The sequence below is a fragment of the Equus quagga genome, chromosome 14, assembly GCF_021613505.1.
Source record: "Equus quagga isolate Etosha38 chromosome 14, UCLA_HA_Equagga_1.0, whole genome shotgun sequence".
In the NCBI taxonomy this organism is placed as follows: Eukaryota; Metazoa; Chordata; class Mammalia; order Perissodactyla; family Equidae; genus Equus; species Equus quagga.
The window spans coordinates 2,309,082-2,327,156 of record NC_060280.1 but is presented as its reverse complement, the minus strand read 5'-3'; positions in this window follow the sequence as shown (position 1 = coordinate 2,327,156).

The window sequence follows — 18,075 nt, the reverse complement described above, 5'->3', positions numbered from 1 at the left end:
GGGCTGGTTATCTGGTGATGGCAACTTCCTTAAAGGCATTATTTTCCTTCTGCAAAACAAGCTCATAAATCCTTGTGACCCTGGAGTCACCCCTCAGGTTAAACAAGAAAACAGCAGATTAACAAGGTTACCTTCTTTTCATCTGCATCTGTGTTGGGGACAAGGTCTCAGGGTAATCATGTTCTTATTGAATATGTAACCCTCAGGTACCTGGCTTCATGATCACAGACCTATTGAGTGTGGAGTCCGGCATTCAGGCAGTTCTCATGACTTCGGTGCCCATGTACTACCTACGATGCTCCACTGTTTCTCCACGGGCTTCACTGTGAGGGTGTTCTGGAAGCCCACGTAGGGGTAGAGCACTTGGCAACATTTGGCTAAAACTTGAAATTTGACCCTCAGTTCACTGATAAGATTTTAATGAAGCCAGGATCTCACATCACGCTAGGATAAAACGCTGCCTTTCAAGTGGGATTACTTCAAAGCCTCAATCCACCTGGGGACCCTGGGGGAGAGGTAATATCGGTCAGAACAAATGCTAGAGATCAAGATCAGGGAGAGTGGTAAAAATATGGAGGAGCTAGGCAAAGAATTGAGGTTATTAAGCAGTAAGTCTTCAAAGGGTCCAGTATGTGGAGTATATTTATTCCCATCTTAAAATAATTTTTCAAAATCTAGAGCAAAATGTCTTTAATCCATTAGCATTTCTTTCTCAATCTCCAATTCAGATGCTGAAAAGATCGGCAAACATCAATAACAACAAATCAACCTGAGCCACTTTGAAACAATATACGTAACGATCATATTTAAAGCCCGTACATAGAAGGTGGTCTGTTGGCCCATGTGAAGACATGGGTATTTAGACGATCAGCTTAGATCAGATGACGAAAATAATAACTGTTAAGAACCAACTGAGATAACAGTAGATGTTGCATTTAGGAAGTCAGCAGCCCTTAAGATAAGCAGAACCACAAAGATCCCACAGCAGCTGAGAGATGAGTGAGCTCTGAGGACGAGGACATGGCTGCAATGAGTACACAATGAAATCACGGCTCAGGCAAGTGTACCATGTTCCTCAGGACAGAGATCCACAAAGTCTCTTTACAGGAAAGGAAGGTTTTATTGTAAAGATATTCATGGAACTGGAACCAAAACTAGAATACCTAAAGAGATCAAGACAGCCATTCTTGCTCAGGTGCCCCTAAGGCTCATTTCTAGCAGGTTTTTCTCTGCACAGCACATCCTCGGTTTAGATGGGGCTGTTAATTATGGATTCCTTTCAACACAGCACCCCACTATCCATCAGAACTTCTTTTTGAGATTCTTAGCTTCAATTCCCAAGAGAAAGGATTTGATTGACTCAAATGTTATCATCTCCGTTTGGGTAGAGCTATTCACACAAGGTCATGATGAAGGACACTGGGTAACCCAATAGTAGGCTTCTGAGCATCCTAATTGCAGGCTGCCTTTGGAAGTAGGATACAATCTTTGTCCCTTCAGTGGCCTCCCATGAGCAAAGAACAGCCTGATGCTGTTTTCTCGGGCAAGGGGGAAGTAAAAAAGGAGTTTAATCTAGAAAGGGGAGTTGAACACAGCAGGCAGATTGATTGCCATATCTCAAATAAATATTTATCTGAAGTAAGACCCAACAATTTTAATGGCCTTGAAAAGTTCTAAGTAGTGCTCCACACTTGAAAAAAAGGTGATTCATCCTTTTGAAAACATGCATATTGATCTGAATTCAGTCCATTTTCTGTACATTGGCCCCAGTGTATGAGTACTATATGCTACTGTCATCGGCACTCCAAACAAGCAGGATTCATGGAAGGTGATCCTAAAAGCAACTTTATTTTGTTCTCCCGCTGTCCCTTTCAATTTGCTCAGAGGCAGCTGTCCTTCTCCTGCCACTGCATGAAAATTTATCAGGCTATGTAGCATCACTTGTCACTCTTGAATAACGAAATCTTCATTATCACCTCACAACCATGACAGTAACCCCAAACCTCTAGTCCCAGCTAATAACCAAAACCTCAACTTGGAGTTGACATTTAACTTTTCTCATCCTTGGAGGAGTGGGGGCATGATCCTTAACTCTCTCTCTCCATCTGGGATTTGTATTCCCTGCCCAGAGGTCGCCGGCTCCTCTGGATTAGACTATAGGGTGGGCAAGAGGAAGGACAAACAAGATGACTGCATGCTCTCAGGACCTGACAACCATCTGAAGCTCACTCTTTCCCGAGCAAGTGTCTGTGCTCTTCGGTGGTGCCTCTGCTGGGACCCTCCAACCACAATTCCCTTGACAGGGGTATTGCGTCTCCATAGGGAGGCCGCTCCTGATCGCCCTGATCACCCAACATTCTACCTCCAGCATCTGGCAAAAATCCTCTTGAACAGGATCTTTTATTAAATGGACATTCCTGAAGTGGGTTTCCCATTCAGATCCCAGAATTCTTGAATCCTTGGCCCAATACTGGAGAGGAGAGCTTTCCAGAGGCAGTCCTCTATGTTGAAGGCACGGGAAGCTTTAGCCAGCTTCTTGACTGTTAGCTTTCTCAGGCACACCCCGTCACTGCATCCACCAGCTCTAGGGAAGGGATATCAAGCACTCTGGAGGCTGCACAGAAGCCTCCCACCCTTGGCAGGAGGAGAGGGTACCCTCCCTACTTTGCCTCCTTAGCAACGGGGTACAGACTGGGAATTCCATATAAGCTTCTCTGAAGTATTCTTCTTCATAAAATCCTCTCATTTCCTACCATATACATTTTTTTAACCCTTTACTGAGTGTGAGGTTCTCTAAGAAGTTTCTGGCCATTTGCCCTGATATTCCCAGAAGATGGTCTATCTCAGAGTTCATTTTTTCATTTTGATATCTGAAATCGATCACATCTGGATGTCTTGAAACTCCAATTTTAACATCCTGTTATACTGCCTAATACATTATGAGGAATCCATTGATCAAAAATGAAAAGAACCACTATGCTCATGATTTTTATTTTTTCTCTATCTTTAGCCTGATGCAGGAAACTTCCGCTAGCTGTATGCTGTATATTTCTCGATGATCTCAAAAGAAATGTAGTAAGGGTGCTAGTACGTGACCCATGCAGGAAACTGAAATGGGAATTGATGCGGGGTCGGTGAGCCAAGGAGTCGAAAGAAAGATTTCTTAGACTCTTAAGATCTGGCGGTAGTGCTCTTTTATTTAGAGAATAGTGTAGCATGGGGACAGGACCCATGGGCAGTCAGAGCTTCTGCTGCCCCCAGTTGAGGGTTAGAGCTAAATTTAAGGCATAGGTATATGATTCATCTCTTTACAAGACAAAAGAAAGAACATGAAAAAAAGTTAAAATGGTATCAGTGCAGGTGGGGTCTGGTTATTGGGTGATCCCATGACTTTCAGACAAGAATCAAATCTCATTAAGTAAAGGTTAGAAAGGTTAGACGCCACCACCCTAAACCAGTTACATGAGATTGCCAGACAGCAACCAACTTAAGTTCTTGCCTTCCCCATTAAGAGCTTCTAGGGACAAGGTCATCTCTCCTCTTCTTCCTGCTACAGAGAGGGAGGCACCTTTTACAGATAGAGATTTACCTTACAAATGTAAATGTGTCCCAACAAGGGCCAGTTCCATTCCCCAGAGCCTCCTTCCCTGTCCCAGTTTATCGAAAGCAATCAGCCCAAAACAATCCTGATGCCAAAGAGACATATCCTGGGGTGGCCAATTTCAGGTCCCTACAAGGTCATCCCCACTTCCTTCACAAACGCAAATGTCTCGAAAGGGCAAGCAAAATTCCAGTCCTTGGAGCCTGCTTCTCATCTGCAGTTTTAAAAGTAACCAGCCTAAAAATCCTCATCATAAACCGTTTTAAAATTAAGCAGCCTAAAAATCCTCATCAGGAATGACCTCTGGGTGGACACAGGCACTGTGAGATGACTATGTCCACATAAACGCAATTTCACTACCTCCTCAATTATATTCCCCCCACCGTTCACTTAATATGCACCTGCAGAATGCTGTCTCAGAATTCAATTTTCCTCTGGGCAAAATGCTACATTCTCATCCAGCCTTGGACATGTTTTACGTCCTTTTTTATTTTCTTAAATAAAAATTGGGACAAAGACAAATGGGCAGAAGCTGCAAGGAGGCACACGGGTCAGTGAGTGAAAAAGTGAGGGAGACAAAGTAGTTTTGGGAATTGTGTCAGCAACCTTGGGCTGCCCTAACAAAATACCATAGACTGGGTGGTTTAGAAATTTATTCTCTCCCAGTTCTGGAGGCTAGAGATCCCAGACCAAGGAGCCAGTCCATTCCGTTCCTAGCAGGAGCTTTCTTCCTGGCTTGTGGATGGCCACCTTCTCACTGTGTCCTCACATGGTGGAGGGAAGGAAGGTGGTAGGAAGAAGGGGGAAGGGAGAAAAGGAGGGAGGGAGAGAGAGAGAGCAAAAGACCTTTCTGTGTCTCTTCTTTGGAGTGTTCCTAAAAGAACACTGATTCTATCAGATCAGGGTCCCTCCCTTATGACCTCATTTAACCTTAATTACCTCTATAAAAGCCCTATCTCCAAATAGACTCACATTGGAGTTTGGGGTTCAACATGCGAATTCTGGGGGTACAAATTCAGTCCATAATATTCCATATCTGGTCCCTCAAATTCATGTCCCTCTCGTACGCAAAATACATTCATTCTATCCCAACAGGCCCCAAAGTTTTAACTCATTCCAGCATCGACTCTAAAATCCAAAATTTCATTTAAATACCATCTTTTAGATATGGATTAGATTTGAGGTACAACTCATTCGGAGACAAAATTCCTCTCCAGCTGTGAACCTGGGAAACAAGTTATGTGCTTCCAAAATAAGATGGTAGGACAGGCAGAGGATAGACATTCCTATTCCAAAAGAGAGATAGAGGAAAGGAGGAAGGGGTGACAGGTCCCAAACGAGTCAAAAAACCAGCAAGGCAAATTCCATTAGATTATAAGGCTAGAGAATAATCCTCTTTGGTTCGGTGTCCTGCCTTCCAGGCCCACTGAGGTGGCAGCATCACCCCCCTGGCTCTGCAGCTTTTCCGGCTTTACCTCCTCTGGTATATGCAAGGGCCGGTACACAAGGCTCTCTGCAGAGGTCTGCCCTCTGAAACTGGGAAGGAGGAAATAGCTTTGCCCCTGGGCCTGTGGTGGGAGTGGCAGCCTTCACCATCTTTGAAAAGCCTTGGGGTCATTCTTCCCCTTCCTTGAAGAATAGCCCATGTGTGCAGCTGAATAGTTCTACGCTCTGGTCCTGTAGAATCCAAGTCTGGCAGCCTTCCTTCATTCCCTCCACTTTCTAGGTCCCTTTTAGTTCAAACTGGCAGTGTCTCTGCTGGTATAATCCCATCTCTATTCCTGGTTTCTGCTCAGATGGCTGATCAAACCCATGACTCGCACCCATGATCTTTTAATCAAATGGTTTTTCAGCCACATCTTTAGTGTTTTCTTCAGAATAAGCTTTCTCATTTTTTGCAACATGGATCGGCTAAGAATTTACCGATCTCCAAGATCTGATTCTTCTTTGCTTAATAATTCTTTCTCCAATTCATCTCTCTCCTCTCGCATTTTACTATAAGCAGTCAGGAGGACCCAAAAGGCACCTTCAATACTTTGCTTAGAAATCTCCTCAGCTAAATATCCAACTTCATAGGCTGCAGGTTTCACCTTCCACAAAACACCGGAACACAGTGCAGCCAAGCTCTGTGCCACATTATAACAAGGATCGCCCTTCCTGCAGCTCCCAAGAAGCTGGACCTCCTTTCCATCTGAGACCTCTCCTAAATGGCCTTTACCTCCATATTTCTACCAACATCCTGTTCATGATTATTTACCTGTTCTCTAAGAAAATGGAAGCTTTCTCTCCAGCTCTCCTCTTTTCTTTCTGAGCTCTCATCAGAATCACCTTTAACATCTATAATCCCACCAACAATCACTTCATGGCAATCTTGGCTTTTTTCAACATGTACCTCGAAACTCTTCCAGCCTCTACACATCACCCAGTTCCAAAGCCACTTCTACATTTTTAGGTATTTATTACAGCAGCACCCCACTTCTCAGTACCAAGTCCACCTTAGTTACTGAGGCTTCCATAACAAAATGCCAGAGACTGGGCGCTTAAACAACAGAAATTTACCTTCTCCCAGTTCTGGAGGCTGGAAGCCCCAGATCAAGGTGCCAGCCAATTCAGTTCCTGGCGAGAGCTCTCTTCCTGGCTTGTGGATGGCCACCTTCTCACTGTGTCCTTACACAGAGGAGAGAGAGAGTGTGTGTGCTCTCTCATGTCTTCATCTCCGCTTATAAGGACACTAATCCTATTGGATCAGGACCCCACTCTTATAACCTAATTTAATGACTTAGTTCCAACAAGGCCCTATCTCCAAATATAGTCACAGTGAAGGTTGGGACTTCAACACATGAATTTTGGAGGGATACAAACATTCAAATCGTAACAGAAATAATTATATCACCAGCCAACTTAACATTATTTTATCCCAGGTTGTGATAAGGCTAGTAGCATCTACAGCTGGAATGGCTAAATGTGAAGGCTACACGGTGCTGAAATTGTTTTGGTGAATCATAGGCCATATCAGGGCCCTTTAACCTTAAGCTTATATAACCTGCTGTGGTCGGTAGAACAATAGCCCCCTAAGATATCTATGCCCTACACACTGGAACCTGCGAATACATCACATCACATGGCAAAAGGGGCTTTGCAGATGTGGTTAATATTAAGGATCTTGAGATGGGGAGATTATCTTGCATTATCCAGCTGACCTTAACGTAATTATAAGGATTCTTCAAGCGGAACAGGAAGGCAGAAGAGAGTCACAGAGAGATGTGACTAGGAACGTCCAGAGCGATGCAATGGGAGGAGGACTTGACCCACCATAGCTGGCTCTGAAAGAAGAAGGATGCCATGAACTAAGGAATGTGAGCGGCCTCTAGAAACTAGAAAAGGCAAAGAAGTAGATTATACTCTAAAACTTTAAGAAAAGAACGCAGCCCAGCTGACCCCTTGATTTTAGCCCAATGAGACCTGTGTTGGACTTCTAATCTACACAACTGTAAAATTATAAATTTGTGTTGTTTTAAGGCATGAAGTTTGTGATTATTTATTATGGCAGCAATAGAAAACTAACACACCTGTCAAAAGCTCTCATCCTCCTCCCCAAAAAGTGGGCCTAGCCCTTCCAGTCAAGATCCATAGCCCAAATCTCTGCTCTACGTGTAGCGTGCCTCCAGCTCTGCCCTGGCATAACTGGCTAGACTCAAGACACGTGGGACCAGTCAGGATAGTTTATGAGCTGTCTACACAATTCCATGAGAGCTAACAAAGCAAAAAGGCCCACGGAGGTAAAGAGTAAAAGTCAGGATGCTTTCAGGAGATAATTTTAACCTCTGTTTCTGATGCTAAGTCCGCTAGACAACAGCACTCCTTGAGAATAGGAACTACTTGTTGGCAATGTCATCTTCAGAGCCTAGAACTTCAGTGCTTGACATATGGTAAACACTCATAAAATACCCACTGAATGTTAAATAAAGTAACTATCACAGACTTTGATGGAAAGTTGACAAGATAAGCCTTAAGATACTTTCTGATTTTTCACTCTCAACTTTATTGTATATAAACCTATAATATTTGTCAGGGGCCTTTATTTTTTTGTTTTATTTTTTTAGTTTACAAGAGCTAGAAACCCAAGTAAATGAGGGAACTTGTAATATACATAATTAAGAAAGGCTAGCAAGGTACCAGATTCAAGTACTTCTAAGTCCAGAATAATTCTCACACTAGGTCCTCGGGATCCTCTCACTTGTTAGAAAAATGGTTCCATTACTGAAATTGAAAATTAAAAACATAGACCACTAAACTATTGTTTCATAAAAGAATGCCACTTGCTTACGCAGGACAACAACATTAAAATGTGTTTCCACATACATTTCTAAAAGATCTTTCCAAAGACACCAACAAAACAGAATTTATCATATCTATTCTTAAAGACATTCATTTCCCACATTTAAAGTCAACAGATAGAAAATTATTGTTTTAAGATAGATCATTATAATAGAAATTGACTATTCTATGGGTGAAATTATCTCCCTTCTTCCCTCACCCCTAGGTTTTAGAAACAATGGAAACTGTAATAAATATAATTTGATATTCTATCCTCTAACATCCTATATATAACCAGGTACTGAACTAGGCATTGTGGATATAATGAACGTGTTTTCTGAACCAAAAGTGGTCCAAAATATATCACTTGAGTCAGTGCCTTCAATATCAGCATGATTATCTATTGTTAACTCTGTAATTAGAGCAGAAAACACATATTCTTACAAATATTAAGACAGTTCATCTTGCCAAAGAATTGCAGTATTGCTTCATTTATGAGATCCAGTTTGCTGGATCTAGTTTATACACTCATGTTGGGATTTTGAGACACGTTGCTGGTTTGTGGTACAACTGGTAGAACATTTAAAATTCTGACTGGCCAGAAAGTCTGGAATCTTATCAAAAGGAAGAGTTGAAAGGACAGAGGAGAAAGCAGATAAGTTATGAGATTTCATTCTGATCCATAAGCATATTTATCCTGATCCACAAGAGCAAGTAAAATAATACTCACAAAGAGGAAATAACAAACACTAAAAAACAAAACACAGTCCAGTGCTGGGCTGTATCATACAGATGATGAAAGCTACAGAAGAAAGGAGAAATGCCTGTCCACTTCGTATAGTTGACGTTAACTTCTATTTAAGTTCCCAGGGATTTTATACATGTTCTCTTTTCACAGCCATTCATCTGAGCATTGTGGTCAGCTTAGTAACTGGGATTCTTGTAAGCAAAAACCTGACCCCTTAGTCTCCTTCTTTCCAAATGACAACCCATGAGAATAAACCTTCATTCTACTCACTTGGAACAGAGCCACCTTCAAAATGACTTCGGCAGATCAAAGACTCAAGCCTTTCAAAAGAAATATATTCTTGAAAGAAATGTGGTAACTGGAGTACACAGCCACTTATCATAATAAGCAAGTATTTTATTATATAATAGCTGCCAGATGGGATTGAAGGACAAGCATTTTGGCCCACTTAAAAAATACATTAAGAAAGGTTTAGAGTTCTCTGAAACATGACAGGAAAATGAACAATTGAAATTGTTATGGGAAAGGTAATTATATTTGACAAGATATAATTTGTGAGGTAAGACCGGAAAAGCACACCAGTGTATCTCAACTTGAGCAGGCATCAGGTCAAACGCATTCGATGATGTTAAACCAAGCCACATAGCTAATCTACTTTTAGTTGAAAACAGGGTTTTTAAAAACCAACATCTTATGTTCTACTTTAAAAATCTCTAGATCTTTTCCTCTATCTTCCTGTAGCTGACTTTCAAATAAATATCTCACCTATTTCAGAATACAAACTTTAGTTTAACAGGATCCCTTTTTCATATTAATAGTTTACTCTCACAATCTTTGCTTACAGGACCTACAATTAATCTGAAAAATCCTTAAATTGAAGGTAGTATAACCAACATACAGAAATGATGAAAGAAATGTAGGATAAACAATGTTGCAATGATGGTAACAACTACTTTAAAATTTGTCAAAATGACACAGAAACATCCATCTAATAACCAAGAAGAAAGATTGCTATTCAATATGAAAACAATTATAAATGGACATTTAAACCCATGGTTATTGGGTCTAGAAAAAAACAAAAGTTCATAATTGTAAACATTCCCACTTAAAATCGCAAAGATGTATTGAAAAGCTATAATATACAAGAAACCGTACTATGGACTGTGAAAGACACTAAGAAGTATAAAGCAGATCTTGCATTCAGTGAATTTATAATCTAGTAACCTGACATACAAAATTTAATGACTTTCAGTCTGGACAAGATGGTATAGATCCATTTCGCCCTGTTCCTCCTGACTGAGCACAACTATAAACCCTGGAAACAACATAAAAGGCAACCAAAGGAGATTTCTGAAAAGTGGGGAAAAGAAAGTAAATTCATGTGAGATCCCAACTGGAAGAATAACACAGCAGCGGGCATTGTATATCCCTCCACCCAAGAGAAGAGAGCAACTCAGACCCCTGTTTACCAACCCCCAACCTAGGGAGGCTCATTCCTCCCTGTGATCAAATGAGGGTCCCTCAGACAACATCAGGCAAGCCCAACACCACTGCGTTGACCAGGAGCCCTGACAACAAAAAGTGCCCAGGGGAAGCATTTCTCTCTACCCCTCCACCACCCCCTCCCACTCTCCTCAAGAATATGTTAAAAAATGACCCAACTATATGCTGTTTATAAGAAACTCATTTTAAATTCAACAACGTAGGTAGTTTGAAAGCAAAAGGATGCTAAATACTATGCCATGGAAACATTAATTAAAATATTTTTTAAAAGCAGGAGTGGCTATGTTAATATGTGAAAAGGTAGATTCAGAGTAAAGAAAATTACGTAGAGTCAAAGGAGGGGTGACACCACAACAAATCCACAATTATAGCTGAGTACTTCAACACCCCCCTTGCATCCGAGAGAACTACTAGGAAGAAAAGTAACAACGATTTAAAGATCTGAACAATACGATCAACTAAGAGGTTCTAATTGACTTATATAGAACATTCCACCACCAACAACAGAATACACCTTTTTTTCAAGTGCTCAGGAAACACTCACCAAGATAGACTATATCCTGGGCCATAAAACAAAGCTCAGCAAATTTAAAAGAACTGAAATCATACAGAGTGTGTTCTCCAACCATAATGGAATCAGGCAAAAAAATCAATTTAAAAAAAGACAACAGGAGAATCTCAATATATGAAAATTAAACAGAAAATTTCTAAATAATCAAAAAGAAGGTCTCAAGATAAATAAAAAATACATTGGACTGAATGAAAATAAAAATGAAGGTACAACATATCAAAATATGTGGCTTACAACTAAAGCACTGCTACAGGGATATTTTTATCACTAAATGCTTATACTAGAAGCGGGCAAAGTCTCAAATCAATAATCTAAGTTCTTACTTCAAAAAACTAGAAAAGGAAGAGCAAATAACCCCAAAACAAAAACAAGAAAGAAAATAATAAATACCAGAGTAAAATTCAATGAAATTGAAACTAGTAAAATGGAGAAAATCAATGAAACAAAAAATTGGTTCTTAAAAAAAATCAATAATTTAATAACCTTCTAGCAAGATTGAAAAAATAAAGAGAGAAGACATAACCAATATCAGGAATTAAATAGAGGGTATCACTATAGACCCAGCAGACATTAAAAAAACAAAGAAATACAACAACTTTATGCTCATACATTCAACAAATTAAAAGATATTGACCAATTCCTTGAAAGCCAAAAACTACCAAAACCCAACCAAGAGGAAATATGTATCATGAATAGCTCTACAACCATTAAAGAAATTGAATTTGTAATTAAAAGCTCCCCCCAAAAAATTCTCCAGGCCCAGATAGTTTTATTGGAGAATTCTACCAAACATGTAAAGAATTAACACCAATTTTATGCAATCTACTCCAGAAAATAGAAGAGGCGAGATCACTTACAAACTCATTTTATTATGCCAGTATACCAAACCACACAAAGATAGTGTAAAAAACAAAAGAAAGAAAGAAAACTACAGATCAATGATTCTCATAAACTTAGAAGCAAAAATCTTCAATAAATATTGCAAATCAATCCCAAGCAATGTATAGAAAGATTTATACACCACAACCAACCAGGATTTACTGCTATGCAAACCTGGCTTAACATTCAAAATCAAGGTAATCCTCTGCATCAACAGAATAAAGAAGAAAAAAATCACATGATCACATCAACTGGTGCAGAAAAAAAGCCATTTGACAAAATCCAACAACCATTCATGCTATAAACAAAACTCAGCAATTTAGGAATAGAGGGGAATTATCTTAATTCAATAAAGAGCATCTAGGAAAAGCTACACTTATGTCCTACTTTATGGTAAAATTTGTATCTTTCTCCCTAAAATCAGGAATAAAGTAGAGATGTTCATTCTCACCACCCTTTTTCAACATAGTACTAGAAGTTTCAGCCAGTGTAATAAGACAAGAAAAAGAAATCAAAGTCATACAGATTGGAAAGGAAGGAATAAAACATTCTCTTTCGACAGAGGACATGATTGTCTACGTAGAAAAGCTCAAGAAATCTACCCAAAAAACCCTAAAATTACTAAGGTTGAATGATACAAGATCAATACACAAAAACAAATTGCATTTCAAAATACTAATAATGAATATGTAGAATACAAAATTTAAAAACAATACAATTTACAATCACTCTGAAGAAAATGAAATTTTTAGGATTGGAAGTTAACAAAACATGTACAGAATCTGTATGCAGAAAATCACCGCATACATATGAACAAAATCAAAGATCTAAATAAATGGAGAGACATACTGTATTCAAGGATTGGAAGACTCAACACAGTAAAGATATCAATTCTCCACCAAAGTGATCTGTATACTTCATACCATTCCTATCAAAACCCTAGTAATGTTTTTTTCTTAAATTTATATGAAAAGGCACAGGCACTATAATAGTTAAAAAATCTTGACAAAGAGTAAAGTAGAAGAATCACTCTACCTGATATTAAGGCTTACCATACAACTACAGTAATCAAGACAGTGTGGTATTGGCAGAGGAATATACACTGAGACCAAGGGAACAAAATAGAAAACCCCGAAATACACCCACACACATAACAAATATGCTCAACTGACTTTTCACAAAAGTGCAAAAGAAAGTCAATGGAGGAAGAACAACCTTTCCAAAAACTGGTGCTGGGCCAATTGGCCATTTATAGGCAAAAAAAAAAAAAGAATCTTGACCTAAATGTCACACTTACACTTAACTCAAAATGAATCATGGGATTAAATATAAATACTAATGGTATGAACCTTAAAAAAAAATGTTAAGCAACCAGGCAATGAGGTTCTCAATTAGGACAATGAACAATCAAACTTCTACTTCCTTAGTGTGACAGTGTAAGCAAGGGGCGCCAGCTCCCTAGCGTTTCGTTTCCCCCGTGGAATGATGCAAGGTGAGGGCCAGGTGCATCCAGCGCAGACAGAGGGAACTGTCTCGCTGCTCAGGAGCCCTAACCAATTATTCCTTCCTCTCTGTGGATCTATGGGCTGGGAAGAGGGAGAGGGGAAAGGGTAGGAGTGGAAAAGTATTGAGGCAAAGTGGAGAAAAGTAATTCAGCCAAGGATCTCAATAAGGAGGTCTTAGTAGAGGTGCCTGAGAAGGGTCTCAACTAAGGACCCCAGAAAAGAAGCCTCGGACTAAAGGTGCCTGGGCTAGGAATGCAGATATGCAGATGAGCATGGCCGGCCAAGTGGGGCCTTGACTTCAACTCCCTCCAGAAAACTACAGTGTATTGGCTATGCACTGGCTGGTGTGGGAAGGGCAGCTGCCCTCTATGAGGCCTGCCAGTCACAACCTTGTAATTGTCTAGGGTCAGGTCTAAAAGATCACACATAGGATTCAGTCCTGGAGGCAGACTCCTCAGAACAGAGAGAACAATCTTCAAGATGTAGGAATAGGCAAAGATTTCTTAGATGACATCAAGAGCATAATCTATAAAAGAAAACAATGACACATTGGATGTCATCAAAATTAAGAATTTTTGTTCTGCAAAGACACTGTTATGAGAATGAAGAGCTACAGATCAGGAGAAAATATTTGCAAATTACATGTCTGACAAAGAACTTGTGTCTGGAATATGCAAAGAACTCTCAAAACTCAACAACAAGAAAAAAAATGCAATAAAGAATGGGCAAAAGACTTGAACAGACCCTTCACAAATGTGGATATACAGATGGCAAACAAGCACTCAGAAAGATTTTTAAATCATTAGCTATCAAGGAAATGCAAATCAAAACCACAATGAGATATCAACTAGGTAAAGTTTCCACAAGATCTGTCTGTATTATTTCTTATACCTGTAGGTGAATCTCCAATTCTCTCAATAAAAATTTCCCCCGAAATAGCATCAATTTTCACTGGAAAGCACATTTGTTCTCAAGGCAAAGTTTTGTCATAACCACTTGTAATGCACTTTAGAAACAGACTCCTAGAAATTAAAAGACCTTTATAGATTATCTATGAATTGCATTCAATTTTACCAATATCTAATTTCCCTTCCTTGACATCAGCTTGGCTGTAAGACTAGCTTTGGCCAATACAATACATAAGAAAGAACCGTGTGTCACTTCCAGGCATAAATTTTAAGTGCTGATGCATGCTTTGCCATCTTCTCTTTTCCCTCTGCCACGGCCACACCAATGTTTCAGGAAGTGGCTGCTCTGTCAGTCTGACTCCCCAGGTGAGGACGATGACACCTTGGGAGCAGAGATCTCAATTGACTCTTCATGGGCATGTAGTAGAAGCAAGGTATCCATTCTGATTGTCTCAAGCCCTATGACATGGGTGTTCTTGATTACTGCAGCACAACTTAGCCCACCCTCACTGCTAGAGAGTCCAACACCCCTCATATTCCAGGTCCTAAAACCAAGGGCCGAGGGGTCAGGGCCCAGGCTACCGAAAAAGCTAGTGATAGACACAACACTGTGACAAGAGTCCCAGGATGGTGCCATTCCAACACAGATTTTACCCCTGTGATTCAGCCTATTTTGTGCAAAAGAATAAGTTTAAAATACAAATAAAAGCTTTGAACCAAATTGAATAATCAAATTAGTTTGCAGATTGATAAGCCAAGAGTGAAAGAACAGATTTTAAAAGGACACTGAATGAAACATTGGCATTTCTAATTTTATCATACAGTTCTGAATCCGCAGCCCATCACTCAGAGAGGAAAAGAGCACTGGACTCCAATGAGTCACATTAGAGAAATTCTTGATATTTCAAAATTTCAAATGTCAACAAGCTACATAATATGAGAAATGGGAGGAACTGGCTCTGTCCTTTTGAGCGTTTTTACAAAACGAATCAAAATCAAATATCAACACTAGAAGTTGATTAACCTACAAAAATATGTTTGGATAATTCTGTAAAGAGATGCTTCAGTGGGGGTCACACCTGTTTGTGGAGTTAAAAGGGAGTTTGTGAAAGTAAACAGCATATTTTCTTCCAAGAAAAGCACTGTTTTACTCAGCATAGTCTTTTGTGAACATGCTAACAACCTGAAGGATGTCCAGTGGTATGTATTAAAATTTGAAATTTGATTTAAAGGAGAAAAAAAACTCAAGATATAAACATATTCCAGAATCATTTAAGAAAACAGCCCTCCATCCTCATTTGCTACATGTCACAGAGGAAGAAAGAATTTATGCACTCCTCTGACGGCACGACAGAACCTCTCAAAAACTGCCAGTCACCCGGGCAGTCGGGCATGAAGGCTTCATTGCAAATGTCCTACCATGACACAGGGAGCAGTTCAAGAAGAGACAAAGATGTGGCTGAAATTTTCTTTAGGAAAAAAACTGCACCTCATCCCTGATTAACTATCCTATTTATGTACTTTCTTTAAACCATGAGTTTTTCCTCTTTAATTTTAATTCTGATGATAAATGTAACACGATCATTGTAAAAATTTGGAAAGTTCAGACAAGAAAAAATGAATGCAAAAAAGTGTTTTCCTAGCATCCCACCATCTCAAGCAAATACTAGCATAATTTTGGCAAATTTCCTCTGTCCTTTTTTTTCTGTGCACTTTTCAAATATAGTTGAGGTGATAGTTTATTTATAATTCTGTATCCTTCTTGTGTTCCAGTCATCACTATGTCAAAAGTATTCTCTCATGTTACTAAAAACTCATCATTAAGCTCATTTTATTAGATGCACAGTCTATTGTCATGATACACTGCTCCTTATTTCAGTCCTTCAGCATACGACATCTTGGTAATTTCTTCTCTTTCATCATCATAAGGTATCTGAGTTCATTTAACTCTATTCCATGTTCTTTTTTCAGTATTGTTTTGATTTATCCTGAGTCTTTAAAAGTTATTTCATGTGGTTCTTTCATTGCCAGGCTGCCGTGCGTCTCCCTTTATGCTTCTTCTCTACACTGTCCTAAGAACCTGGAACAATCTTCTCTCCACAGACACACTTCAAATGTGGATTCCAGCAAATGCTTTCTGGTGCTCTCACTGGCAATGAAAGAGAGAGAAAGGGGGAGAGAGAGAAAGAGGCGAGATATCTCACATTCACAAAATAAATAAATCCATAGGTAATTGCCTAAATAAATAAAACAATTCCTCTTTATTTCTGTGCATTTTTAAAGGTAAATGTAGCTTGATGAAAACGGAAAAGTATTGGATTGAAACCCGATTCTCAATACAAGTCTACTTCTATATAAGTCACTCAATTTCTTGAACCCTCTTTCCTCATTTGTAAAATAAGAAATTTGGTTAGAGTTTTCTTCTGACTGCATCCTCCTCTGACTGGAGCTGTTCCTAACTCTGCTCATCTGCGCGACCTCATGTACCAGCTAGACTTCAGAGGGAAAGCCGGAGCCTCTCGTTGGAGCCCAGATATGACAGATCTTAGCATGGGACATAGAGCTTCACCAAAGTTGGAAGAGCAGGATGCAAAAGTCAGGAAAGCTGCCACCAGCTGTCCCAGCCTGAAGGACTAATGTGGATGGTTTCCAAGAGATGAACCGAAAGCTGCTACCCATCTGCTGAACCTCTGGGAAGCTCCTCACAGACTCATTCAGTGGGCTCCCAGTCAACAGGTGTATCTCAAGAGTTCACTTTGAAGCCGCTGTGAATCTCAGGAACCTCATGTACTCTCCCACCCACCAGCTCAGTCTGCAGCACCAATGTGATAATTCTCAAGCTCGCCTAGAAGCAGAGAGAACATCAGGTCTGCTCATATATCTGCCTTCAACTGCCTCTGGAGCCTCTCCTTCTCTTCCACCCAGACCCTCACTGAGGACTGTGTGGTGAGGGGGACACTGGAAAATGTAGTTCATGCCTTTGAGAGTCTCTTATCTTATTAAAGAGATAGTTGCTTAGTCTCAACTGTAGTCATGGTACTAAGCTTGGTACTATGAAAGGTACCAAAAAACATCACAGGAGTAACCACTGCCCTTAAGAAGCTCAGTCTATTTAAAGAACAGATGATCCCAGGAACCATAATTGATTGGGTGTTGGGCTAGACATCCAAGATGTAGGGGTCCCATATTCCTTTTAGTGCTACCCAAAACCTAGACTTTTAAGATACTAAATGTTACTCACAATCAAAGAATAACAGGTGAAAGTCAGGATAACCCCTCGGAGAGTACCTGCTGTGCGTATCTCCCGCGTGAAGAGACCACAGAGGGAAATATTGCGTGGAATCCCCTAGCAGGGAGCCCATGAGACCTACACAAGGGGACTTTCCAAGTTGGGTTTTGAGAACAGAAACTGGTGCTTCTTTGTAATCCCTGTTTACTGTCCTTGCAATGTTCTAAATAACGTAAAGTACACGAGATTTTTCCAAAAATCATTTTTGTGATTCATTTCTCAAGAACTTAAGAAGCGATGCTTTGGATGCTCAGCAGGTGCATGGCCGACGGCCCTGAAAAAGCACGAAATTATGTGTTATGGGCTAAGTTGTGTCCCTCCAAAATTTACATGCTGAACCCCCAAGAATGCAACTGTATTTGGAGATAAGGCCTTCAAAGACATGTTTAGGTTACAATGAGATCATATGGACGGGGCTTATTCAATCTGGCGTCCTTATACGAGGAGGAAATTTGGACACACACACAGGCACCACGGGTACATGCACACAGAGGAAAGACCATGTGGGGACACAGCCAGATGTGGCCATCTGCAAACTAAGGAGAGAGGCCTCAGAAGAAACCCACCCTGAAAACACCATGATCTTAGACTTCCAGCCTCCGGAACCGGGAGAAAATGAATTTCTGTTTGTCTCAGCCGCCCAGTCTATGGCATTTTGTTATGGAGCCCCAGCAAGCTGACACACTACGGCAGTGACCACAGGCATTTCCATGGGCTTTGGAGCAGCAGCTGTGGACATAGGTCTTACGTGCTT